This window comes from Nycticebus coucang, chromosome 17, assembly GCF_027406575.1.
Source record: "Nycticebus coucang isolate mNycCou1 chromosome 17, mNycCou1.pri, whole genome shotgun sequence".
Taxonomy (NCBI): Eukaryota; Metazoa; Chordata; class Mammalia; order Primates; family Lorisidae; genus Nycticebus; species Nycticebus coucang.
This window is the reverse complement of record NC_069796.1, coordinates 12,185,001-12,212,914: the sequence shown is the minus strand read 5'-3', so window position 1 is coordinate 12,212,914 and position 27,914 is coordinate 12,185,001. Positions and strand designations below refer to the sequence as shown.

The 27,914-nt window shown below is 42.8% G+C and overlaps 1 long non-coding RNA gene across 3 annotated transcripts in view; it reads left to right on the top strand.

Annotated features, from left to right (window-relative positions):
- The window catches only part of LOC128568999 (uncharacterized), a 46,883-nt gene that overhangs the window by 8,836 nt on the left and 10,133 nt on the right, over positions 1–27,914 (top strand). The window contains exons 1-2 of one of the 3 annotated variants that reach the window (XR_008375260.1): positions 1,260–2,096; positions 24,813–26,841. This is a non-coding gene — a long non-coding RNA (uncharacterized LOC128568999). Of the gene's footprint in view, positions 1–1,259; positions 2,097–24,812; positions 27,887–27,914 lie in introns of those variants that run through there. The other 2 variants (XR_008375258.1, XR_008375259.1) reach the window with 2 other exon arrangements.

Below are 27,914 nucleotides of genomic sequence, written 5' to 3'. Positions count from 1 at the left end.
TACTCAAAGGCTTTGCTCCTGGGGACCTGAACCTAAGATGCCCCTATCCCAGTCACCATCGTCTGCATTCACCTCTTTGTACGGCCAGGAACTTGGGGCCATCGTCCTTTTCCCTTGTCCACACTGCTCATTCTATCAGCACAGCTTCCGCATCTCAAATGTATCCTGAGTCCATGGATTTCTTCCCAGCTCTCCTTTCAAATCCTGTAGAGGTAACTAGTATGTATCTCACTTATTTAACATTATATGCATACATATATATTTTTTTAATTGATAATGTGTTTATGGTTGAAATTCTTAAAGCTGCAAAGGAGGAGATATAGCAAAAGACTCCTTCTCAACTCTGTTCCCAAGCTATTCAGTTCTCTCCTCCCTAGGCAACCACTGCTGTTTATTACTGTGTGATTTCTTTTTCCTGGCACCAAATACAAGAGCACATAGTTGGTATTATTTTTTCACATCGATTCCTTGATTTCTGATACCACCTGCGTGCTCTTTCATTCAATTCAGTTTTGACACTACCCAGAGTTAGTACAAATCTTGAAGGTCAAATGCTCAGTCTCACAAGACTGCACCCACTTCAAATGCCAGTTCCAAGTTAGGGTCCCAGCTATGAGCTCTTCTGTCTGAATTTGCTACAAAGTTAGGGGTTCCCACAACCTCTTCTCCACCCCACTTAAGTTAGATAATTCACTAGAACAACTAAAGAACTCAGGAAAGTGCTTTACGGAGGGTTAGGGTTTATTTTAAAGAATACTATTCGGGAACAGCCAAATGGAAGAGATGGATAGGGCAAAGTACAGCTTCTGTGCCCTCCTTGGACATCCCACCTCCCTGCACATTAGTGTCTTCACCACCCTGGAGGCTCTGGGCCTTCCAAGAGTTTTACAGAAGTCTCATTACATAAGCACAAAAGAGGTTTATTATGAAATAACAAAAGACACTCCTATAACTCAAGACATTTCCCTGATTGTAAATTTCACTGATTCCTGCTCTGTACCAGGAAACCAGGGAAAAGACAAAACACATATTTTTATTATTCACTATTATGTATCCTCCCAGATGTACGTAATGTGTATACAAATACACACACGCACACACACACACATATATTTGTTTAAAAATCTATAAATATATTATTCATCTTGCTTTTTTCACCTGGAAATTTATCTTAGAGATCAACCCATTTCAGAACATAAAGCACATTATCATTCTTTTTATATTGGTTTCATTGCATTACATGGAAGTATCATAATTTATATAATGATTCCCAATTTATAGACATTGAGGCTGGTTCCCATGTTGTTATTATCAACAATTGGAAGCAGCATTGAGAGGTCACTTTGTGTGTGCATGCTAATTTTAACTGCAATGCTAGTCACCCACCCCAGGGTTGCACCAACTTACTAAACTCCCTCTGGGAATACCCGAGGGTGCCTTTTCCCCATACTGTTGCTATTTATCAAACTTATTGAAACTGCCCTTTATAAAATTAATAAAGGGCCACAAGGTGGGAAGTATAGTAGAGGCCTGAACTCTGCAGAGGTAAAGGCATATTTTAAAAATATATATAACCAGCCATTTTTCCTAGCTTGCTTTCCTATAATTGCTTCCTATTGAGGAGTCACATAGTTAATAGTTATAAAGATTGTTAGCTTTCTTCATTGTTCCCATAGATAACATCATTCTTGTGAAGCCTAAGGCTAGTTTTTGAGCTATCTTCTCGTTCCCACATTCTGGTGGGCCAGCTGACCCATCCAGACCAGGAGCCCATACCAATGAACTGATTCAGCTAGTCTTGTGACTTGGGAACTGACTCAGCAGAAGAAGACAATTTCTGCTTTCTGATCCTGTGAGATCATTCTCAGCCAATCAGCAGACTCAATGAGTTCATACCCAGCCGACCAGCAGACCCAATTCCCTTGCCCTTTGCCCACCTAACTATCTTTCAAAACTCTTTCTCCCAAATTCTTGGGAAGACATTTGAAAATTTCCTCCTGTCTCCTCATGTGGCACCTGTGATATTCAACTCCTCCACGGTAGCCTCTGCTGTCTTAGTGTAGTGGCTTCCTCTTGAGCAGCAGGCAATGAACCCAGTAAGTCTGTAACATTGTTAACCATTGTCAATTTTATAAGCAAAATAATATCTCAGCATAAGTACTCATTATTTCTATTTGTTTTACTGTGAGATTAAGCATATTTTATCATTGCCACTGTTATTATATTTTATATTAATGATATAAATGATATATAATGACATATAATGTTATTATATTTTATATTAATGATATTAATGATATATAATGATATTATATTTATCATTGCCATTGTTATTATATTTTCTGTAATCAATCTCTTATATACTTTGTCTTTGGGGTTTGGGTCTTTTTCTTTTTGATTTACAGATCTTTGTATTTTAGGAAAACTGCCACCTTCTTGACTAGATTACTACTGAAATCTCCTCATTGGTTTTCCTACCCTTCTCTCTTCACTTTCGACTTACACCTAGCCTAATGGTCAGTGTTATCTTTAAGTAAGGATCATGCCCTTACTTTTGATGGCTGGTCGTTGCTTTGAGAATGAAATCCTGGACTCTCATGCGAGGTTACAGCCTTCATTTCTTAAGATTCACTTTTCCGGGCGGCGCCTGTGGCTCAGTGAGTAGGGTGCCGGCCCCATATGCTGAGGGTGGAGGGTTCAAACCCAGCCCCGGCCAAACTGCAATAAAAAAAAAATAGCTGGGTGTTGTGGCGGGCGCCTGTAGTCCCAGCTGCTGGGGAGGTTGAGGCAAGAGAATCGCGTAAGCCCAAGAGTAGAGGTTGCTGTGAGCCGTGTGACGCCACGGCACTCTACCCGAGGGCGGTACAGTGAGACTCTGTCTCTACAAAAAAAAAAAAAAAAAAAAAAAGATTCACTTTTCCTCTTTCCTGCTTTTTCTCCTCACTCCAGCCACACTGGTCTTCTTTCAGTCCCTCCCAGATATCAGGGCCTCTACACAAACCATTTCTTCTGCATGTTTATTCTCCCAGCCCCTCCACATGGCCAGCTCATTTTCATCCTTTAATTCTCACATGAATTCTCATCTTCTGAGAAAAGCCTTCCTTGGGTAGCCTACTTAGAAAAGCTACTGTCAAGAATTGTAAAGGGCCGAAGATTTTTACCCAACTTGCAAGCTGACAAGTTAGCCTGCCACAGTTCCGTGGGTGTGGCCACAGACACAGATAGCAGGGTCAGTGACACAGGACTTTATAACTCATAATACAGTGAGCATGGTGAGCATCAGCCTGTAGGACTAGTTAGTACTTCTTATCTCAGGTCCTGTGGGGGCACTGCAGAGGGGCCCAGATGGGTGTCCACACACACAGTGGGTCATGTTACAGGAGATTAACTAATTTTATAATATCACTATTTAAGCAAAATCAGGAAAGAAAGCTACACAGGAAGACATCTGCGCATGACAATAAAAAGAAACATCATACAAGAAACACATTCTCTTGCAGCCTTACTTTCAGATTTTCTGGGATGCTCTCAGAATCCTTTGTTCCCTTGCCTAGTTCAGAGACTGGAACTGCTCGTTGCCTATCCAATCAGTATCAATCATCTACTTTATTTTTAACAGAACTGTTTTTTTTTTTTTTTTTTTTGAGGGTGTGGAGAGGGGAGAGGGCATGTGCACAGAGGGACAACTACAGATCCCAGTCTTCCTTCCGGACAGGGGTGGCCCTGTGGCTCAGACCTGCCCAGGGAGACATAAGCAGAGTCACTGGGAAGAGCTCCAGGAAGCAAGTTGGCAAGTTGGCCTGTGCCCTTTTGCACTTTGCCCTTTCCTTTCGATCTGCCTGGAATGCAGACACTACAGTGACAACAGAGCATGAGGTGACCGTGAAGGACAGACCACGATAATCACAAACACCTTGGCCTTGACATCCTGGAACTGACTCATTGCCACCAACTGTCTAACTCCAGATCTCTCATTAGTCACTGAGGAAAATAAAATGTCTATTTTATTCAAGTCACTGTTCTTTAGGGTTTTGCTATTTGCAGTGGAACCTAATCCCTAAATAATGCAATAGGGGTAATCAATAAGAAAAATCTATGTAGGGAGATATTTTCATACTACAGTCAAATATGTGCCCCCAAAATAAACTCACCTTGCTCCACTCCCAGAGTCTTCTCTGAGAACAATCTGCCAAAGAGCCCCCAGAATTCTTTCTCTCCTTGAACTACTTTCAAAGGAGAGCAAAGAAGCTCCTTCTGATCAGGCAGCTGTAGGTGTTAGGCAGAAGAGAACTTGTTCCAGCAGTCACAGCAGTGCCCCTTCCTCCAGGGACTGGGGTGCCATCATGTGCCCAGTCAAATGCTGAGCATGAGTTCCAGGTCAGAGCTGTAGTGCTCATGTGTTAATAAATTTCCCTTTGCTTGGGAGGCTTGGGTCCTGATGTTCTGGGGCTAATAGAAGGTAAAAGCAACCTGTATCCACAGTGAAGGGACAAAGCCAGCAGTGAAGGGACAAAGCCAGAGAAACAGACATGCACTGTGTGTAAGGGCTGCGGGTTAGAGCTGGATAAGCAGTTCTGATCAGTGGCAAAGCAGGGGGGAGCCATGAGGGGGGAAGCCCTGGAGGGATGGGAGCACGGAACAGTGGCCAGCGGTAGTCTGTTACCTGTAACCAAGCCTTGCTTTTGACTGCTACTGAGACTGGCCTAAACAAGAAGGGATCCAGATGGAAAGGACAGAGGAAATGTACTCTTTTATTATTATTATAATAATAAAATCTTTATATTTGTATAATATAAAATTATATATTTATATAATCAATTTAAAGAGGTTTTAATTTTGCTATGTATACTTACTGTGGAGGAAATGTACTCTTTATCATAAAAGTCCCACAACATTCAATCCATTCATTACCTATCATCCATTCACCCATCCATCCATCCACCCACCAAATATTCACTGAGCATTTGCTGTGTGGAGGGCATCCCTCTGTGGCTTTTCCTTCTCTTACTGACCCTTTATATTATGGAGGAAAAGTTGATTGTGGTAATGATGACAACAATAATTTGAAAATTATAATGACTGGCTTGGTGACCACTCTTTAAGATTCTGGTCTGTCTGTGACAGCATGGCCACAGCTATCCCAATCCAGTAGTAAACATCTGCATTCTGCAGACAAGTCAGCTACAGCCTGGCATTTTCATTGTTAACATTAATTAATTAACACCCTACAGCCTGAGTTTGGCTTCCTGGAATACGGAGTCTAAGGCAAGTTTGGGAGGCAGTGCTATTGGGGAGGTATCATCCCAGGGCAGTGACAGTGAAGAGAAAAGGATTAAAACAAGGATGGACAGGTAGCAAATACCAAGTTGGCTACTTCTGTACAAGATTTGAAGAGACAGAATGGATTGCTTGACCACAAGGTATCTCCAGAAAATCTGTGCCTGGAACTGGTCTCTTGAAGATGGGAGCAGAGAGTATGTCTGCAGTGTCTTCATCCACGTCTCCTGCCCATTGGTTAAGGGCAAAGTCCCTGATAGGGGTTATAATTACTCCTGCACAATTCCTGGTTGCATCACAGGAGCCCTTTGGCACTTCATCTGAGTTTGGAAATGGCAGGAGGAGGTGGGGAGGGGTGTGGACCTTAGGCAGCAGGCTGAACAGGCCTGCACAGAGCTGTCAGCACAGCAGTGACAGAGGCAGGGTAAGCTGCCGGCATCTGGGAGACAGGTGGGGCCAGGGAATCTCAGGAGATGAGTGCGATGCCATCTTCTGAAAAGGCTGTGTGACAACTGACTCAGATACATAGAGAGTAAGGAACACAAATGCAGGGATGCACAATATTGTCAGGACCGAGGACACTGCAGGACTGTTCACCCAGCTTACATGCTCTTAATAGCTCCCAGCTTCCCAGCAGCCACTTCTAAGAGGAAGTCCTAGTCAGGTCTACGATTCACAGGGTCCATAAGGGAGTGTAGAGATTTAGAACCTGGGCCTCAGGGTCAGTGTCCCCATTCATGGGCTCAGTCACTGTAAGCAACTATTCTTCTATTTCCTCATTTGTAAAATGGGGACAATTTTATGGTACTTACTTTAAGAAGCCACGAGGATTAAGTAAGGTAATAGATGTAAAGAACTTAGAACAGCATGGGGGTTGTAGAAAGATTTCAATAAATACTGGCTATTACAACAAGAAAGTAACTAGTAGAAATACAACTGTCTTTGATTTTTTGTTTATCTTTACATTTTATTTTTGGAGATGGGGTCTCACTGTGCTACCCAGGCTGGACTCACTAAGGTCAAGCCATCTCCCACCTCAGCCTTCTGAGAAGCTGGAATGGATCACAGGATGCTTTACCACAATGGGCAGATGCTACTTTCTTTTCAGGTCTTCCATAAAGATTCTGTAAAAGAATCTTCCAAAAAGATTCATAAAAGTCACCAAAAATATACCTTCTCAGCTAAAGCAACAGATTCACAGGGATATAGATAACAGTGATTCTGAACCAAGGTTAATGACATCATCCTGAAGTGGAGTTCAGAAAGTACATTCTTATGGTGGCCCCATGTAGGCCAATCCAAGTGCGGGGCTTTCTGCTGGTTTTGCTCAATCTCTGTCAGGAGCTCTGTAGCTAAACTCTGGGCTAAACCTAGGCCTCCGGGCTGGACCTGAAACTTAGAACAACGTTTTGAACATATGAAGAAGGAATCCACAATAGTGCTGTCCAATAGTAATAAGATGAAACAAATTATATTACTATATAATTGAGCCCAGGAGTTTGAGTCCAGTCTGGACAACACAGTGAGACCCTATCTCAAAATAAATAAATAAAAAATAAAATAAAATACTAACTATAATTGAGTGTGTATTTTATACTTACAAGAAAATCATAATTGGGAATAGCCACATGTCAGGTGCTCATAGCCACAGGCGATGAGCAACTACCATACTGGATAGTGTACAGATATAAATTGTATCACATTTTTTAATAAGCAATGATAGAGAAATGGATAGACTTTATTAAATTCTACATATTTCTTTTTGTCAAATGAATGCTGATGTTAAAAACATAAATAGGATGAAAAAAGAATTATCTATAATTCTACAAATAGATAATTATGGCTGATATTAAAAATAATAATAAAAGTTAAACATGGACTTGGTTAGAAAGGTGGAAATGAAGGCTGGGCATGGTGGCTCATGTCTGTAATCCCAGCACTCTGGGAAGCTGAGGAAAAATCACTTGAGATCAGGAATTTAAGACCAGCCTGAGCAAGAGCAAGACCCCATCTCTACTAAAAACAGAAAAATTAGCCAGGTGTGGTGGCAAGTAACTGTAGTCCCAGCTACCCGAGAGGATTTTCAAGAGGACAAGGAGATGCAGTATAGTAATATTTGTAAGTTCGACTGTATTTGTAATAGATTTGATGAATACATTCAATTTAATTAATGTTGTGAAAGGATTTGTATTTTTTTGCCCCTACTCTGTCCCCACCCATAGACCCAGCATTTTCTCTGCTTCCCTGACTAGATAAAGGCCTTGGGGGCTAAGAACGAGGGAGCAGAAGAGGGGACATGCAGCTATGGGTCCCTACCAGGCAGCCCTGTGCCAGCTCCTTTCTGGGCAGATGAAGGTGGAGGATTCAGGGAGGAAAAAATGCCAGGCACACAGGATCTGCATTTTCTCCCCAGGGGATCCCAGAAAATGATGAAAGTCTAAGACTCTCTTGCCCATTGATCTAGTGTGACAGTTGAGAAGAAGAATCTTAGCAGTGCAGGTTAAGGCACAGAGGGCCAGAGTGCCCAGGAGTGCACACACTCTTGTTGAGGATGGCCACAGAAGCATCTTAAAGAGCTCTGTAGATTAGGAGCTGCTTCGTGTTGGGAAGGGGTGGCCCAAGAGCAGATGTCAGCACTGTTCTTGCAGCAAAGGCCAGATGGGAGCTCAGTTGTCTCCGTGGATGCCAGCAGGGTTAGATGCTGACAATTGGCATCTCCTAGGAACAAGGGCACAGCAGAGGATGCCAACACGGACAGATGACAACCCAGGACCAGATGAGCCCCGCTCCATGTCCAGATGTTCTATTGGTCTCCCCTAGCTCCTCTGGGCACAGAGAGGAGGGATGGGAAGCCTGAATGGGCGAATTTATCTGGAATTGACTTGTTTCCTATTCTACCAAGTAGAATGGGTGTTCAAGATAGAAATTTGAGTTAGTCATGGAAAATACAGAATTTTACATTTTTTGCATACTTGAGTTGTACCCAGAAATGTTTACCTTTACTGCAAAGGTAAAGCCAAACTGAAACACAAGAAAAGGCCATTGATAAAAGCATGACCGGAAATATTTCACACTCCAGGCAGAAAAACAGGCTCAGCATAAAAAGGGATTCTGTACAAAAATGTGTGGACAGAGAAGAGCAGTGGGATTATTTCTCTTTGCTACAGAGATGGAAATTTTGGTGACAACTGCAGCTGCTGACAGAAAACATAGCAGAGTGGCACTGTGCCACTCAGCAGACCACCTTGACACTCTAGAAAGCACTGCCTGTAGTCTGCATTCCAGATTCATAGGGCTACAGAGAGTCTCTGAAGGGAGTAGGTATCTGCACATTCCTAATGTTCTGGGGCTCCCCGTGCTCAGAGATCTAGGTAACAAAGCTCAATAGCATATAAGGTTTAGAAAGGGGAAAGAGTGACAGTATCTGCACATCCAAACATGGTGAGGAAATATTAGATTCCATGAACAAAAATGATAATGAAGCCACAAGCTGTCAAAATCTGTGGGACGCTGCAAAAGCAGTCCTAAGAGGAAAATTTATCACATTAAATGCCCACATCCAAAACACAGAAAGTACAAATCGACAATGTAATGAATCATCTCAAGGAACTGGAAAAGAAAGAGCAATCCAATCCCAAACCTAGCAGAAGAAAAGAAATAACCAAAAATTAGAGCAGAATTAAATGAAATTGAGGGGAAAAAACATTCAGAAGATTAACAAAACAAAAAGTTGGTTCTTTGAGAAGATAAATAAAATTGACAAATCTTTGGCCAGATTAACTAGAAAAAGAAAAATAAGATCTCTAAAAACCTCAATCAGAAATAAAAAAGGGGAAATATCAACAGAAATCACAGATACAAAAAATTACCACTGAACACTACCTAAAAACTCTAATACACACAAAATTTAAAAACGTGTAGGAATATTTTTTAAAAGCAGAGGTTCTCAATCCTGTCTGATCATTAGAATCATCTGAGGAACTTTAAAAAATGTTTAGACTGGGACTCCCTCTCCCCTCATTTCCAAGGTGCTAGTTTAATCATTCTGAGTTGGTTTGTAATTATGGAATGCTAGAGAACTAGGGAAGACAGGAAACTTGACTTTGTATTGCTACACAGTATCGACTTGGATCTTCCTGTGCAATATACTGCTAGTTGTCACCTTATATTAGTAAGAGACCTTCCCTTTTTTTTTTTTTTGAGACGGGTCTCACTATGTTGCCCTTGGTAGTGTGCTGTGACATCACAGCTCACAGCAACTTCCAGCTCTTGGGCTTAAGTGATTCTCTTGCCTCACCCTCCCGAGTAGCTGGGACTACAGGTGCCTGTCACAACACCTGGCTATTTTTTGCTTGCAGTTGTCATTGTTTTAGCAGGCCGGGGTCAGGCTCAAAACTGCCGGGTTCGGTGTATGTGGCCGGCACCCTACTCACTGAGGTAGGGGTGCCGCGCCACCTTCCCATTTTTGTTGGGTGCACGGCCACCTAGGATAAAGGCTTTCTTTCCCAGTGCCTTTTCCAATTAGGTCTGCCCATTTAACTAAGTTATCCTGCTTCCTCTGACCTTTTCACTGGAATTTAGGGTGTATTTGGCAACAGAATACAGACAATAGCATTAGATTTATTAGATTTTCTGCTAATATAGAATAGTAGAAAATCCAGATCATGATGGTTTAACAATAGGGGTTCATTTTTCTCTCATAAAAATGGGCCTGGAGGTTGGCAGACCAGAACTGAAGTAGCAGCGGAAAAATGTCATCAGGTCCCAGGCTCATCCTGTATTTCCATTCTGCTACTCTTAACTTAGTGGCGTCTGATACTACGTATCATGGAAAGTAACACAATGCTGGACACCGCTCCAAATATCACTTTCTTATTTAAGGTAGGAAGACCAGAGGGTGGGTTCTAGCTATGTCTGTCTCTTTTATTATTATTTATTATTATTTTTTTTTGCAGTTTTTGGCCGGGGCTGGATTTGAACGTGCCACCTCTATCATATGGGGTCAGCACCCTATTCCTTTGAGCCACAGGCGCCTCCCTGTCTCTTTTATTATTAAGCAAAAAAATTGTAGAAAAGGAATGTTGCTGTACTGTCCAGGTTGGTCTCAAACTACTGGCCTCAAGCAATCCTCCTACATTGGCCTTCCAAAGTGCTCGGATTACAGATATGAGCTACTGCACCCTACCTAATTCTTATTTTTTATGCCTGAGTAAACTCAACATACTGTATTTAGAGATCATTTTCTCTAGTGAGCAGAAAACCCCTTTAGCAAACTTCCACATCGTGTCTCATTGGCTAGAACTGTGAGCGATGACCAATCCCAGCCACAAGACGGGATGCAAATGAGCATCTAGGTTTTCTGTTCTTTACACTAGAAAGAGCCAAGAAAGAAGAGAGTGAGAATCGACAATGGGTCGGCCAACCAACAATGCCCAGCATCTAATACATCATCATGTACGCCCATTTCATTTTGTGGAGTAGCTTCTGAATCTCCATAGCTACTTCTCTATTTCAAAACCAATAAAGCCTCCATTTTTGCTAAAGTCTCCAAAGTGGTCTCTATATCATGTAAGTGGTAAATATATATGTGCATTTGACTGAAGTACTTGAGAAAATTAAATTCTGGGTGCAGATTCTAAGAAGCATGAAGCAACACTAGTAAATAAAGAGCTTACAAGATACAGGCAAACTGTGTGAAGTCTGAGTGATGATTAAATAAGCAGCATGTGAGACAGGTAGAATTCATAAGATGCGTTAAATATAGACAGCAAGTTACTAACTGCAAGATGTGCCAAGGATATGTAGATTAAACAGATAATATAGCGTCACAAGCGGAAGAGTTACTCACAGATAGAAAGGGAGGACAGAAATCAGCCACCCGGTCATGACACCCAGTCCAGGTATGATTATGGTTCCCTTCTGCTCCTGCATGTGCTCTCCGCCCAAGAATTGTGGGTAAAATGAGTAGCCATCCAATGGACTATTTGGAGGATAGTAGACATGGCCAGATGTACTTGCCCTGCAGTCGTGCAACAGAGCAAGTGTGTGTCTTTGGCCTGGCATCTTCTGTCAGCAAGCCCCCAGTTCAAACCTCAGCTCCGTTGTCCGTGGGGAAGGATGGCGGGGTAGCAGTGGGAAGAGAGTACTTACGGGGTCAGGGCTAGGGCCCTCTCCTGCTTGTGCCCTATGCATGTCAGCACACTCTGCTCCTTTCCCCAGCTTCTCACCGTGTGCTTTGAATCCATCTGTGGAACTGTGTGGTTTGAGCATTCATTCACAAAGAGTTAATTTGCTCTGTGTGTTTCTGTCCCACATCACAGCTCTCTTTCTGGAATAGTTCTCCTGGTTGTGTACTTGCATACTTGCCACTTTGCATCAAAGTCATTTCCCGCACAAACTATTCCTTCACCTTTGCTCACTTCCATGCACCCCCCCACACACACACTGCCATGAGAGTAAGCTTTTATTAAAACTGCAGATCAGGTCACGGTGAAGCCCCATTTCAAACTTTTCAGCATCTCGCCATTGCCGTCAGGGTACACCAATCTCTCCAGCATGCTGTCTGCATTCTGGGCTCCTTGAGGAACACTCTGTAGTGTGGATTTGCATGTAGAAAAAGTATTAAGGAATAGTCTTTGGAGCCTTTATATCTCCCACAACTTCCAACATCGACCAATTATTGGGTGTGGGTTGCCCCTGGGAAGGGGTGAGACTTTGGGTGAGGCTCTCTGCAACTGAGCACGATTTCTGGGGAGTAGCAGCTCTGGAACAGCAGAGGATCTGGGTGGCATGACACAGCGCTGCAAGACTGTACATGACTGACCACTGCCATTCTCTCCATTTTATCTCTTGGTTTTTTGTTTTTGTTTTTTTTCCATTTAAAGAAAATCCAAGCTGGGTGCAGTGGCTTGTGCCTATAATCCTAGCACTTTAGGAGGCTGAAGCAGGAATATCACTTGGGGTCAGGAGTTCAAGTCTAACTGAACAACATAGTGAGACCCCTGTCTCTACAAAAAAATAGAAAAGTAATTAGCCAGGTGTGGTGGCATTTGCCTGGAGTCCCAGCTACCGGGGAGCTAAGGCAGGAGGATTGCTTGTGCCCAGGAGTTTGAGGTTGCTGTGAGCTATGAGGATGCCACTGCACTATAACCTGGGTGACAGAGTGAGACCCACTGAGAATGAGCTGCCATTGTCTCAACACACTGTCATGCTTCTCTTCCTCACTGCCTTGGGCTTACGGCTCCTGCCTGGGCGTCCTCAGGACAGCCTTGGTGTCTTTAGCCTCATGCCAGTCAGACCCACAGCTTCTCTGGTCATACCTGTCCCTCAAACGGCCCAATCCATCTGCAGAATAGGCTGGCCTGCTACAATTCCCTCTCACCCTTGTCTTTGAACTGGCTAACCAGCTTGTGGGCAGAATGGATGGAAATCCCACATAAGGTGCAGATGAATGCTTGGACAGGAGGGAGCCAAAGGCAAATCATACCCCACGTTCAGGAATGTCTTCTTTCTCCGCACATCTCCCGTCCTTTCCACCCTTCCCTGCCATCCCAAAGCTAATAATGAAAACCCGTATCCATTTTGTAATAGAAGATGGCACTCTGCAGCTCTGAATTGTGCTTCATAACTGTAAAAGCAGGCTAAATGTAGACACACATGGGAGGGTTGTGGAGACGCCCTGCAGCGGGGCTGGTTTTATGCTAGAGCAGTTTTGCTGCCTGGCTGCTTCCTGCTGAAGGCGCAGAGGACGTGCTGAAATGCTGCCATTGTAAACAAAACTAGATCAGGCAGAGCCTCCCGTGCACTCACAGACCTACCTTGTAAATCGCTGGCAGCATACTATACTTGACAGGCAGTGCTAGAAGCAAGTACCTTCAAGAATAAGAATGGAAAGGGAGGGATGCCTCAGCAGTCTTCAAAATACTAGCACTAGCAGGGACTTCAGAAATCATCTAGTCCAGTTCCCATCATTTTTAATCAAGGAAACTGAGGCCAAGAAGTTTATGAACCCAGTTCAGGCCCTTAGCCTAGTCTTTATGCCACTTCATTGCATTCAAGTTCATTAATTCACCTCGATGTTTCCTGGTTTTGCCTTTGTGCACCATGTGGTTCTGACATCTAACTGCTTATGGAATGGCTAGCGGTTCCATCCCTGGGAGGAACAGTTAACAAATTCACTAATTGGGCTGTTGTGTTCATTTATCTCCTCAGGGCTTGTTACTTGTTTAATTTGGGCATTTTGCCTTGATCATAAATGTTCCCACATAAAATATTTGATAAATCTTGATTGTGCTTCAAGGATCCAACATATGTATGAAGTGCTTTCATCAGAACTTATGAAAACTGAACTACTAATTAGCTCTGAGATGCTTAATGTTTAAATAGGAACAATTTCATATGTTTCAGAATTACTGTCCATTTTATGCATTAGTTCACACATGTACAGAAACCCATAAGGGAATTGAATTATCTGTGAAAATTATGATTTACTATTTCCTTCTGATTTTCTTGGTGTAGCCTCCAACATGCCATTGCATTAAAGCAATTTGTTTGGCACTTAATAATTCCTTGTGCTCCTATGACACCTTTTCCTCCCTCCAGCTCCAAGTACTTAACAGATATCAACTCAGTAATCCTCACTGCAGTAAAGCCAGGGAGAGTAGATGGCAAATATAATCCTCTTGACAAAGAAAGCTGAGAGCTGCATAGAAAATCAAATGTGCAATTGCTTGCATGTTAAATGCAAATCTGAGCACTTGTGCACTGGGTGGAAACTACTGTCTAACCTATATGTGACTTGTTATTTGCTTCTGGGCACATTTTCAGTTGAGGAAAGATATTTCAAACAAAACAGGATGTTGCTGAGTTTGAAAACATCAAGTTGCAAGTGATGTAGGTTAACACAGGTTCGATTTTCTTAGCATCTCCTTGGCAGTAGTTAAAATAACAGCAGAGGGACTGAACACACAGGGTAAACTAACCAATAACAGAAATGATTATAAATTTACTGAGCTCCTCTGCATCAGACTCAGTGCTGAGAATTTTATATATGTTTCTGAAATCCTCACACCAATCCTGCAAAATGGACATAATTTTTCCTCTTTTACAGATTAGGAAGGTGCAGTTAAGAGAATTTAAGATGCATCATCGAATGTGGTGACACTGGTTAGGGGAACTCCGATTCACTGTTCAGAAACATTTCTCCCCCTCCTCTGCCGTTCTCTTCCTCACATCATGCTCCCCTTTTTGTTCATTCAACAGTTTATTGATCATGTACTGAATTCCTGTCCTCATGGAGCTTATGTTCTAGGTCAAAACCTGGATTTCTACAGGGAAATGGTAAGAAACAAGCAGAATAGAATAAAGACGAGCTGATGCATGTGGGCAAAGAAAACCAAGGGCACACATATAAGATAGAGATGGTCTAACCAAACATTGATTCCAGAGTTGGAAAGTGTTAGACTTTCATTTTTTCTCCTTCGCAACTTTATTCTGGTCATTTTGGTATAAGCCCAGCACTGAGCACATCTTTGTAGAAAGGAAGAGTAGTGCAGTTTGTGGCAAAAATGTTGTGGCTGTTAGCCAGTAAAGCATATCATGGAATCTTAGGGTATGAATGCTCAAGGCTCGGGCCTTACTGAGTCCCCAGGCTGGTTGAGATTGGGTAGCAGCCTAACAGTCTGCTCAGTATGTCTCCATGTTTCCTCAGGTAGACTCTCCCAGTCAGCTTACAGGGCCTCCCACACCTCTACCTTATGCCCCACCATGGGCTGTGTAGCTGCCCCCCGACATTCATGTCTATCTGGAATCTCTCCATGAGACCTTATTTGGAAATAGGATCTCTGCAGATGTAATCGTGGTAAGGATTGAGATGAGACCATACTGGATTAGGGTGGACCCTAAATTCAATATGAGCTTTTTATAGGAGACAGAAAAGGACACAGAGAGGAGACAGCCGTGGGAAGACAGAGGCAGAAAACAGAGCAATGCAGCCACAAGCCCTGGAACGCAGGCAGCCATCAGAAGCTGGAATAAACAGGAAGAAATCTTTCAGTAGAGGCATCAGTGGCAGTGCAGCCCACCAACACCTTGGTTTTGGACGGGTGGACTCCAGAATAATAAATCTCCATTGTTTTAAGCCACCAAGTTTGGGGTAATTTGTTATGGCAGCCCTAACAAACTAATACAGGTCCTTTTTTGCTTGTGGTCACTCTCCCAATGCCCAATTATTCTTTCAACCTTCTGTCTTCCCCTCCCCTTGCTCATGTTGATATGCAGCAGAATTTCTGAAGACTTTAAGCCACCCTTCAGTTGACGGGGAACCTTGGGCACTTCTTGTGAAACTGTGCAAACACAAACACACACACACACATATATATGTTTACATATAAACATTCTGCTTATAATGGTGGTGCTAGGGGCAGGGGAGCATATGGGGAAATCTAGTCACTACCATATCTAGCACTGCCCAGCCTTACCATGGGTATTGTTTGCAGAAGCAATTAACCTTTCACTCCAAAGAGACAGCACCCCATTCCAAGTTCACCTGTCTCTTTGAAATATCTACCTCCCACCCACCTACACTTTGCCAGAGGGGATGTGGGGAGGTCTCTTTCAAGAACACGCCCTGCTAATTCTATCTTGGGAATTATTTTTAGGGCTCCTGAGTAAGAGATTTCTGCCTGACCAGCCCTCCACTGGATAGAAACTTATCGCAATATGTCACCAAGGCAGACCTGGTCCCAATGTCTACCCGCATTTTATAATCTTGTAGAAACCCTACTTTTTCTCCATTCGGTAATGAGTATTGTTCCAGTGGCTTTTGCTATTTGTCTCCTTTTGTCAGTATCCCATCGCCAGTCACACTGGAGACTGTGTGTATTACAGTTACAGTCACGCTCACAGTTTGCAGACCCACACTTGGGTGCCAGCGTTCACATTCTAAGCCCCTCAGAACGTTCCTTGTTTCACCTCCAGAACTCCTTTTCAAGGAAATTGGTTCCACTCTACGTCCTTTTCCAGCCTTCTGACCTTCCATGAAATCCTCTCTTGTTTATTCAACAACCTTCACTACAACTATCCTCCAAATTCATTGGCACCTTCTGTTTATTGAAGAAAACTTTTCAGAAAATCATGAGCTTGGGTCAAAATTTCTTGCTGCAAGTAGGCTCCTTCAAAGATGCAAGACATAGTAAGATTCATTCCTGATGGGCCCACTTTACAAGGCAAAAAGAACAGTTGAAAAATTATTAGACTAGAAAGAAAAAGAAACAATACATAGCTAAAGGTTACAGACTCTTTTCCATCAGTTGGGTGGATAGATAACTGGTTTCTCAAGTAAGTCTTTTTTCCCTTAAGGTTTATCAATAGATTTGACCAAGCATTTAATCAGAGATGTTAATTTCTTCCCATAATAAAGCTGAGAATTCTATTGTCAAAAAAAAAAAATCTTTCCCAAACTGGGTTTGAGACAAGTTTTCATCTATATCCAAAATCATCACATTTAGCCTTTTGCTCTGACCAAAAACTCTCCTTCCAACTTGCTTGTTCAATTACTCCCATTACAACCATTTTTTCAAAGTCAGCCTGATCTCCATTGATCCCTCTATTTTTCCACAAAATAACACCTAACATTTATGAGTACTTGGTATGCATGAGGGTCCAGCATCTTATGTAGGTCCATACTATGATATGTAGAAGATAGCTGTTAATCCTCATTTCATAGACAAAGAAACTAAAGCATCAAGTGGTTAAATAATTTGTCCAAAGTCATGCAAGCTGTGAGAGGCAGGCAAGTCTCCCTCTAGACAACTCTTAACCATAAGCCTGTACTGTCTCTCTGCAGTGCCAATCTATCACTCTTAGGACATGTGTGTGGCTGCCACAAAGTAACTGAGACCGGGCAATTTTTAAACAACAGGAACTTATTCCTCATAGTCCTAAAGGCTGGAAAATTCAGTAGGTTCAGCATCTGGTGAGGGCCAGTGTCTCAGCTTCTAAAATGGTGCTTTGAACACTAACTATATCGTCCAGAGGCAACAATGCTGTGTCCTCGTGCATTGGGAGGGACTAAAAGGCAAAAGGGGCCTAGTTGGTTCCCTCCAGCCCTTTTATAAGGTTGCTAATCCTATTCACAAGGGCTCTGCCCTCATGCCTTAACCTAATGATCCTACCTTTTAAACAACAGCATTGGTGATTAAGTTTCAAGCTTTAATTTTGAAGACCATTCAGACCACAGCAAAACCCAGTCTCCCTTTTCTTCAACTCCATCAGTATCCACCTTACAGATGCTGGCTCACCGTTTCAATAACCCTGTTGGCAAAATCCTACAATCCATTGCCCTTGCATGATACCCACAGCACCAAACCCCAACATTGGGTTTGGGGTTACCATGAACCCAACCATCCTCATTTTCAGTACCTTAATCCAAGCAGAAGAAAGTTGTATTATGAGGGCACACAAATGAGCAGATTGGTTCCGGGCTTTATCCATGACTGCCAACCTCAAATGGCTTTCAACATTACTGTGCAGTGTTTTACTTCTGGACAGCTCACTCTCCCACTCTCCGTAGCGGTGATTTCCACCATTGCCGTTCTTCCTCCAAGCTCTTCCTTTCCCCTACACAACTACTTTCCCTCATACTTTCAGCCTTCTTCTTTATAGACCTATTAGAAGCCATTAAACTCAACTATTCCACCTTCCTATGTACCACCCCCTATACATTTTCAGCTTCAGGCTACATTTAGTAGTATATTAAAGAAAGTTCTATAAACTCTCTAGGGATGTGGGTCTCTCTGAGGAATGAAAGGGAGCAGTCCTAAACGTTTCAATGCCTGCTAATTAAAACACTTCCCATGTGGACCAATAACTCCAGGAAACAAGGGGTTTGTGCACCTTTATTATCTTTTGCTGATCCCAGAGATTTTTCACATTATCCACTATTATCAGCTAGAGGGCTTGGGGTAACTCCAGAGAGAAGGTAACTTTTATATTTTATAGTCAGTCAAAGGCTGTTTGGCAAAGAGGCTCAAGCCACTTTTATAAAATTAGAATTTCTAGCACCCACTAAGATATCACAGATACATATAAATAATGTATTTTCAGTGCCATTTTAAGTGTGGGGCTCTTAAAAGAAACTTATTCTTTGTATTTACTAAAGCTAAACTGGATATTTGCGGCAACTCTGGATGATTATAATTTTAGCATCAGTCCAGCTAACAAAAAGGATGATATCCTAGTTCATTTGGGCTGCTATAACAAAATATCATGAACTGGATAATAAACAATTCTTTTCTCATCGTTCTTAAGGCTGGGAAGTCCAAGATCAAGGTGCCAACAGATTCAGTGTGTGGTGAGGCTCATTCCTCAGAGATGACACCTTCTCACTATATACTTACGGGCAGAAGGGGGAGAACAAGCTCCCTTGAGCCTATTTTGTAAAGAACTAATCCCATTCACGAGAGCTCTGCCCTCACTTCCTAATCACCTCCTAAAGGCACCACTTCTTAATACTATTGCATTGGAGATTAGGTTTCAACATACTAATTTTTGGAGGGACGCAAACATTCAGACCATAGCAGATGCCAATCTAACACCCTAATTCTAGACAGCACCATCCCTGAAAGGGCATGACTGGCTCCACCTTAATCTAAATCCTTTTCTGAACCCATCCCAACACTCCATCCTGGTTGGGTGCTAAGGAGTGGTTTGCTGGGAAGGCGCCATTCCTCTGCATACATATTTCCTCTCTGTATTGGTGTCAAACAGACCATGTCCTCACCAAAGGAACCATTGGCTCCCTGGGATCTCTCAGTGGTGGGGTTTCGAGGCTCTATCCATGCTGCCTTTGGGGGTGCTCACACTTAAATCTATTTTTACTGGAGCCTTAGCAGCTCTCCATAACCCTCTGTCATTTCTTTTCTTTGGATAAATTCTCTTGCATGTTCAATCTATGTCTCAAACTCCCTCCAGCACCTGCTCTACTCCCTCCACCTCTGCAAATAATTATAGCTTTTGGTACCTGGTAACATCTAAAGTGGATCACATTCTTTTCTTTCTTTCTTTTTTATTTGTAGAGACAGTGTCTCACTTTATCGCCCTAGGTAGAGTGCTATAACATCACAGCTCACAGCAACCTCCAGCTCTTGGGGTTAAGTGATTCTCTTGCCTCAGCCTCCCGAGCAGCTGGGACTACAGGCACCCACCATAACGCCTGGCTATTTTTTGTTGCAGTTTAGCCGGGGCCGGGTTCAAACCCGCCACCCCTGGTATATATGGCCAGCGCCCTACTCACTGAGCCACAGGTGCCGCCCGATCACGTCCTTTTCTATTTCCAATCCAGACTAGCCATTTGGGGTCCCCAAGTGATTGTTTAAACTAGCTTCTAATTGTGTCCTCTTGTGAGCTCTGAAATATTTCCCATGGATCTTCCTTCCCGCTTCAAAAGTAGTACAATAAATAGCCGGGCGTTGTGGCAGGCGCCTGTAGTCCCAGCTGCTCGGGAGGCTGAGGCAAGAGAATCGCATAAGCCCAAGAGTTAAGAGGTTGCTGTGAGCGGTGTGACGCCACGGCACTCTACCCGAGGGCGGTACAGTGAGACTCTGTCTCTACAAAAAAAAAAAAAAAAAAAAAAAAAAGTAGTACAATGTGTGAAAAATCATTATTAGTGGGAATCTGTGTTTACCCACCCCCAGTAACTCATACGACACTTTGGTGTTACTAGAGTGAGCAGCACCACAGGGAATAGACTCTTCTTGATGGGAAAAGATTCACTCACTTTTATTGCTTAATTTTGGCACCAATTTCTAACTTTCTCCAGGGAAAATCTTTCCTCACTAACAGCCGGTTAAAATGCTTGCAGAAAATTCACCATGTTCCATTTGCATGGCACTCCATTATGTATCTACAGCTTACATAAGCTCTCAACTGAAGCACCTTTTACTTAGGAAAGAAAACTGCCTTTGTTCTCCGGGCTTGTTTGTTTTGTTCCTATGACACAGGTATTTGGGCCTGGGGATTATAAATAAAATTCTGGTCTAGATAAAAGGGGCAGGAAATAATCTGTATTAGGAATGTCTCATGATGCCAGGAGCAAAATTGTTGTAGTGATAAGTAGATTAATCAACAGAATGATTATTTTCCCAAGGAGAAGGACAGAAGGCAATTTTGAGGTGTAGGAGGGCAGAGAAGAACTTGTTTGCAGATTAAAAAAATACAAAGCCTGATTCCTGATTTAGGAATTCCCGGCAATTTTGAGGGATAGGTGGGCAGAGAAAAACTTACTTGCAGAATAAAAAACAAAACCAACTTATTTCTGTTTTACTGATTCCCAAAGTGTGGGCCATGGTACACAAGCCTTAGCATAATCTCAGACCTTGTTGGTAATGTAAATTCTCAGGCTCCATCGTGGACCTTTGAACCAGGAACTGGGGAAGTTTTGCAAAATCTGAAATTTAGCAAACTGTACAGGTGATTCTGATGTATATTATTAAGAACCACTGGTTAAAGCCTCCTCTTCTGAAACAAGACTATCCGAACTAGGACACCTGGCCCAGAAGAACACGGAGGGAAGGAAATCCAGGGCCATTTTTTGTTTCATGTGGGGAAATTGATCCCACTGTGTCTCCAAGCTAAGGCTGAGAAGAAAGTCTGGGAACAGGGGCATAGGTACTCCTACTGGTTCTTTTAGAATTCAAAGGCGGAGTTCAGAGCCAGGCTGCCAAAGACTTTGTAGCCAGATTAATTCCTCTCTAAGAATTTCCTGTAAGAGTTGGAAGGGCTCAGCTGGAAACTAGCAGCCAATTGCCTGGTGAAGTAAGGGCCAACAGCACAGCTGAAGTTCCACAAAAGCCTTTCTTCCCCCAGAAAGACTGAGGGTGGCTTGTCTCTGGGTACCACGCTGTGAAAAGCCATTCCTTTACTCTGTTGGGAACTGGGATCAAGAGTTTCTCTTTCAGCAAGGAGCTGAGGGAATAAACAAAGTCCCTGACAAATCTTCATGAGAGCCCAGACCCACAGGCTAGAAGCTGCCTGCTTTCCTCCCTAGGCAGCCCTCGTTCTCTCTTAGGTTCCTTTCTTCACAGAGGTCGAAGAGACCATTCCTAGACATAGAATCCGGAGTTGTCGGTAAACTCAAGCCCCATCCGTTTAATCTCTCAGTACTGGATTAGATACTCTCTAACGTCCCTTCTGGGTTCTGACATTTTTCTATTGAACATTTTGTCATGGTCAAGAGCTTCATCCCAGTGAGAAATGCAGTTAGAGTTTTAAGATCTTTCATCTGCCTTTCACAAACTCACTAGTTCAGCAACTGCCCTCTGTCAGCACACTTTAGCTTCAGCTTCTCGGGACTGGCTCCATCTTGAGAGCCATGCTTTCTTTCCTGTTCCCTTGTAGTCACCCATGCATTTGTGCGTTCAGTGAGTGCCTAGTGAGCACTGACTCTGTCAATGGAAAAGAACCCAAATGCTCTAAAATAATTTGAATAGGTTTAGTCTGAGCCAAATATGTGTGACCCTGGCACAGCCAACCATGCCCAAGAAGCCTTGAGCAAGGGGCCTCACAGTGGTTGGGTTACAGTTTGATTTTCTACATTTTAGGGAAATGGAAATTACACATGAAGTCATAAACCAATACATGGAAGGCATACATTGAAAAGGCACGGCATCTTGAAGCAGGGATTACAGGTTATAGGTGGGTTTAAAGAGTCTTTGATTTGTGATTGACTAGAGAAATGAAGCTTTGTCTAAAGGCTTGGACTGTTTAAGATAAAGAAATCTGTTATTAATCAGAGACAAGCCACCAGACATATAATCAGAGTCAAGTGATCTGCTAAGAAATGAATGACCTGCAGGTGCGGTTTGACCTTTGTCCTACGTGGCCTTAGGCTTATTAGTGACTTTATATCTTATTGTTACAAAGAACAACTCTAAGAGGGATAAGACACGACTAGGAGTGTTCAAATTCCCTCATGGCTGGCAACTCAGCTTCAAGGTATTTGGGGGTCTCCTTGGCCAAGAGGGGATCCATTCAGTCGCCTGGGGGGCTTAGGATTTTTAGTTCATAACTTCATATTGTGCTTAAATCTTTGGGCTCCAGGAGTGTGTGTGTGTGATTGATGGTCAGTGCCATTCTCATTTCATCGTTGTTCTTCTGATACCTCTGTCCTCTTCCTACAGCTGCCTTCTTTCTGTCCAGCCAGTGACTGTTCACTTCGCCTTCTAAGTTAGGTTAAAACACCTCCTTTCTCTAGCTTTCTCTGACTTCCCTATGATCTCAAGCACACAAATTTTCTCTTTTGTGTCTTCATATGTTATACATATTATGTATATAAAAATACATGTAGAACACACACCTCTATTTTAAACACTGTTATACTTTATTCCACACATACACCTTCCCTTTCCCAGATAGGCTGCGAGATCTTTAGAGGCAAGAATCACATTGTATTCATTCGTCCTGGTTTCCTTTTGCCTCACGCGTGCTGTGTGTGCAGCAAAGCCTCGGGAACACTGACCTGAAGTGCACGGACTTAAAATATTTAAGTTTGCATATTTAAGTTTAAATATTGCAGTTTTTCAGCATAAAGAAAATTTGAAAGTGTGTTTCTTCTAACTTTTTCACAGCATTTATTTTTAATTAGAACAATTTTTCTAGAAGTAGACAATAAATGTTGCGTATAGTTCTTCACCCAGAGAAAAAAGATCACCATAAACCTGTGAAAAATAATCCAAGGGAGTTTACAGCATCATCCTCAAAAGAAACACATATGTGCCTTGGGCCAACACAAATGTACAATAAGTCATTTGTGGGTTAGATTGCTTTCACATGTGAACAGTAGTGTGCATTATAAAGTCTGTGGGGGAGGGAGGCATAGATAAAAATGGTTTTTGGCTTGTGAAGCTGTGTTATTATTGACAAAGTTGATGCATGTGCATTTATAAAATCTGATTAAAAATTGTGTTTTCTGAAGCTTCATCAATGCAGCATATTGAAAGGAAACATGTACACCTAGAAAAGTGAAAACCAGCAGGAGAGTTTAATATTCTCCATAAGTAAAGGCTAGTGTCTCAAGCTAATCTTAGGTTGCTAACTAGTCTATAAATTGACTTTCTACATGGTCACAGTGCCCATAAAATTTATCAATTGAGGTTATAAACTAAGCTTGCTGCTGCATTAAGGTATATGAGTGGAAAAGGATTATTTACAGCACATCCTTCTAAAGCACCATTAAACCAGAGCAAGCCTGTGAAGAGCTTCACAATGAATTGCTGCCTGTCACAGCCTAGGAAATGTTAAGTGCCATACTGAGTGCCCAGCAGGGCGCCTGCTAACATTGTTTCATTGTTCTACTAAATAACTATGGCAATATCATGACATTCCCCATGGAGTTTAACATATCATTTGCATTTACAGTGTAAAGTTGTTATAAAGGCAGGATATTTTTGCAAGTGCAAACATCTTTTCTCTTCCCACTCCCATAGTGACACAGTATTTAAGAACCTGCTGCTTAACCACCTGTTCATGCCGATTAACATGAGAACCATGTTCCTGCCATCAGATTTCTTTTTTTGGTTGTAATAGTTGCCTCATCTACAATGACCGGCTTCAGAAAGAGGATAATGTGGGCCACCAAGATCTCAGAATGTATGTGTAGTACAGCTTCATCTAACCTGGAAAGGACCGGCCCTCACCAGGCTGTGTACTTTCTTCTCTTGATAATAAGGTCTCTAAGTAAAGGCAACTTCTAGTTCTCATTTTCATGGCATGAGACTTTCCATTTGTCCACTTCAACATGCATGTGAATAACTCCTGGGACTTTCCTTCTCTGGACCTTATCATCACAAATATGCATTGAATGAACACAACACTGGGGCTTGCAAGTGAAAGAGCATTCTAGGCTAGGCACAGTGGTTCATGTCTGCAATCCTAACATTTTGGGAGGGCAAGGTGGGAGGATCACTTGAGGTCTGGAGTGCCAGACCAGCCTGAACAACAGTGAGACCGCATCTCTACAGAAAATAGAAAAAATTAGACAGGCATGGTGGCTTACACTTGTAGTCCTAGCTACAAGAGAGGAGTCCTAGGTACAAGCTCCTGAATGAAGCAGGTGGATTGCTTGAGCCCTGGCAGGAGTTTGAGGTTGCAGTGAGCTATGATGACACCACTGCACTCCAACCTAGGAAACAGAGTGAGTCTGTGTCTCAAAAAACAAAATAAAACAACACAACAATAACAAACTGACTAAAGAACATTCTGATGAGCAAACAGAACATATTTAGAACAGAATATCTGGACCCAGCAGTAATCAGTTCCAACAGAGTTTTCATCTACGTAGATGGTTAAAAAAACCATTTAGGTTTCTTTGCCAAAATAGTTCATTTGGAGTGACTAGGGAACACCATGAAATGGTTTGGGTTTTATTATAATAAAAATAATGTAAAGCTAGAATCTAGGATATGAGCTAAACAAAAATAGACCAGAATGTCTCTTGCTATTATAGTCTAATGTATGCGCTTTTCTGCCATTGTGTTTAGCGGGAGAAAAGGAGAAGACGTGAGAGAGAAGGAGAGAAGAAAAAATGAAGAGGACAAGGACTGGTCAAAGTAGAAGAGGAAGAAAAAACACCTCCAGCCTGGCCTGGTAGAACCACACTTAACACTAATGCTGAATAACAGTGATTAAATGCAAAAGGCACCGTGGTCTGACGCCCTTTCTAAGCAGAGATAAAGAGGCAGCCTAAACGGATCTCATCTACAGTTACACCTCTACACCCGGAGCTATCACAGGAGGGTTCTAGCTCCTCTGAAGACAGTAGGCTACTTGGGAGACACTCTGGGGAATGTGGGGTTTTCAGCAATGAGGATTAAGAAACTGGATTAAAGGAGGGGAGATAAAAACTGTTCCTGGAAAAGGAGGCAGAGAACATGCTCTTGAACATGAGATAGGGACCTTTGTTTGGTAGAGAAAATTGGTCATTGAAGACGAGTTGGCTAAACTTGGTCAGGGCTGTGGGATTTACATAAGCTCCTTTATAAACAAACTTTAAACCTGAAAGAGAAAAATGTTCAAAGTTCTTTTTTTTTTTGAGACAGAGTCTCACTATGTCGCCCTGGGTAGAGTGCCATGGCGTCACAGCTCACAGCAACCTCCAACTCTTGGGCTTAAGTGATTCTCTTGCCTCAGCCTCTCAAGTAGCTGGGACTACAGGTATCCACCACAACCTACAGGTACCACAACCTACCTGGCTATTTGTTTTGTTGCAGTTCTCATTATTATTTGGCAGGCCCAGGCTGGGTTTGAACCCACCAGCTCTGGTGTATGTGGCTGATGCCCTAGCCTCTGAGCTACAGGTGCAGAGCCTGAAAGTTCATTCTTGATTAGAGGGAAATATAGGTTCTATAGGAGGAAGAAAAATCAGTAAAGCTAGTTAGTAGGAAACAAATAAGTAGAAAAAAATAAATGAAGTCAGTAAATTAAGAGATAAAGTAGATCACCAAGACCACACAGAAACAGCTCCCAGTAAGAAACTTGTTTCTTCCAAGGAACAAATACTAGAGCTGCATACTTTGTTACTCCTTGCTTACACTGGGAGGAAGCCTGAGCCAAGATATGGATGAAGCTCCCTCTCTGGGCATCCTGTGTACGTTAAGCTTTAAAGCAATCCAGACTGCCTGTTTTTGACTGCTCTCTCTCTCTCTGATCATGCAGAACATGGGTTCACCCAAAGGCCGGTGTGGCAACAATCTGGGGTCTAGTGTAAGGGCACATTTTGTGGGCCAAGCAATAGATATCACAAATACCAGTTACTTGGGACTCAGCCTTCCAGAAAGGAAGCCCAGGCCATGCCCAAAACAAGGCTGCCGTTGCTGTTGGGATGGGATCTAAAAAATGGGCTGAGATTCCTAGACCAAGTGGAGACTTGTTGAGTTTAGCTAGAACTGAACACTGAAAGGAGGCAATTTGAAGATTGGAAGAACTGGGAGTATCAAATGATGGGTAAACACTGTAAGCTGGGGACACTGTGACCATGAGAGTGGATAAGACTGAATCCAGCCAGAGAGAGAGGCTGAGGTGTTGGGAAGTAGTCAAAGCCTAGTAGAGGAGGAAGAATCTCTTGGGTATTGAGTTCTAGATGTGATATGGCTTCTAACTGGATTTGACCAGTGAAAGGTGCTCTGAGGGGCCTGAAAGAAAGTGAGATAAGAGAATTTACCCTTTGTCCCCCACTCCCTGACTTCTTTCCTGCCAAGGCATTTGGGCTGGCTATGTCCATCTACCAAAGACCAAAGCTCTGGGCACATAGCTCATCCTCTACACTTACCTATTGGATTCCTACGACCACTCTCTTTCCTGGGTCTTTTAGGCCTTAGGACAGCCCCTCCACGGTTGCTAACCCTAAGAGACTGCTCTATTATTAATATCTCTAACCATTCCTAGGCCTTTTTAAATACTCTCTTTATTAAACTCTTCACATTGCCCAGTTTGAAATCGCTGCATGCTGGAGCCCTGACTGAACACACCTCCATGGAGTTCAGATGGAACCGACACTCCTCCAAGACTCAGGTACCGGCAAAGGATTCAAGTCAGAGAGCATTGTGCCTCCTGGCCACACTAACACGATCAAGTATGTGACCCTATCAGAGCCCAAAAGTCTACATTTGGAACAATTGTAGAAACTGTTAAGATGAGAGACTCTTTCCAAGTAGGTTTGCTAAGAAAACACAACACGCATCTGAACTGTTGGTTGCCATTTTGCAGCCACAAGGAGATATTATGCTGAGAGAAGTGACAACAGAGAGAAAAGCAGATCTGGAAAAGGGACAGAGACTGAGCCCTGATGACAACATTCAAGCCCATGGATAAGCTGGCTCTGAACCTGCGCAACTGTGTTCTATAAGCTGATCAAATCTACCCCCTTCCTTTTAAAAATGCTTAATGCGTTTGGAGTTGGAATTTTGTTATTTGGAACTGTGCTACTGACAGACATCTGCAGGAAAATCCCTGTCCCTTGTGGCAGGGAGGCAATAATGCTAAGGGGCTACGTGGAGATGAGAGTCTACAGTGGTGCTACGGTAGATGCACCAAAGCTAGAATGGAGGAGCCACTGTAGAAGGAGGCAGGGTGGGAACTGCCAGGCCAGGGAGCGGACAGCTTCAGTGGTGGCAGCAACAGAAACAGTCTGTGGTAGCCACAGAGGAGCCTCAGTCTGCTGTGGTGCTGTAGTTAGTGCTTTTGGCTGCAAGTGAAACAGAAGTCCAACTAAAAGTGGATTTACTCAAACAATAAGGGGCTAATTATATGCACAACAAAAGTCAGGAGGCAGGCAGTTCTAAAGTCCGTTAATTCGCTGGTACAATGGCACCATCAAGGATGCACATGGCTGCCATATTCCCATCCTGCCATCCAGAGTGCGATTTCATCTTCAAACTTGTCTCTTACGGCTGCAAATGGCTACTCCACCTCCACACATTACATCTTTCTGCAACCCCCTTTCAAGGCAGGAAGGGAAGACACTATTTTTTATCAGGGAGAAGCCTCCTGGTAGTCTTCCTCCTGTATCTCATTGACCTCAATTGCATGACATGGCAATTGCTTAAAATGTTCCCTGGTAAGAGAGAAGACAATATCATGACTGG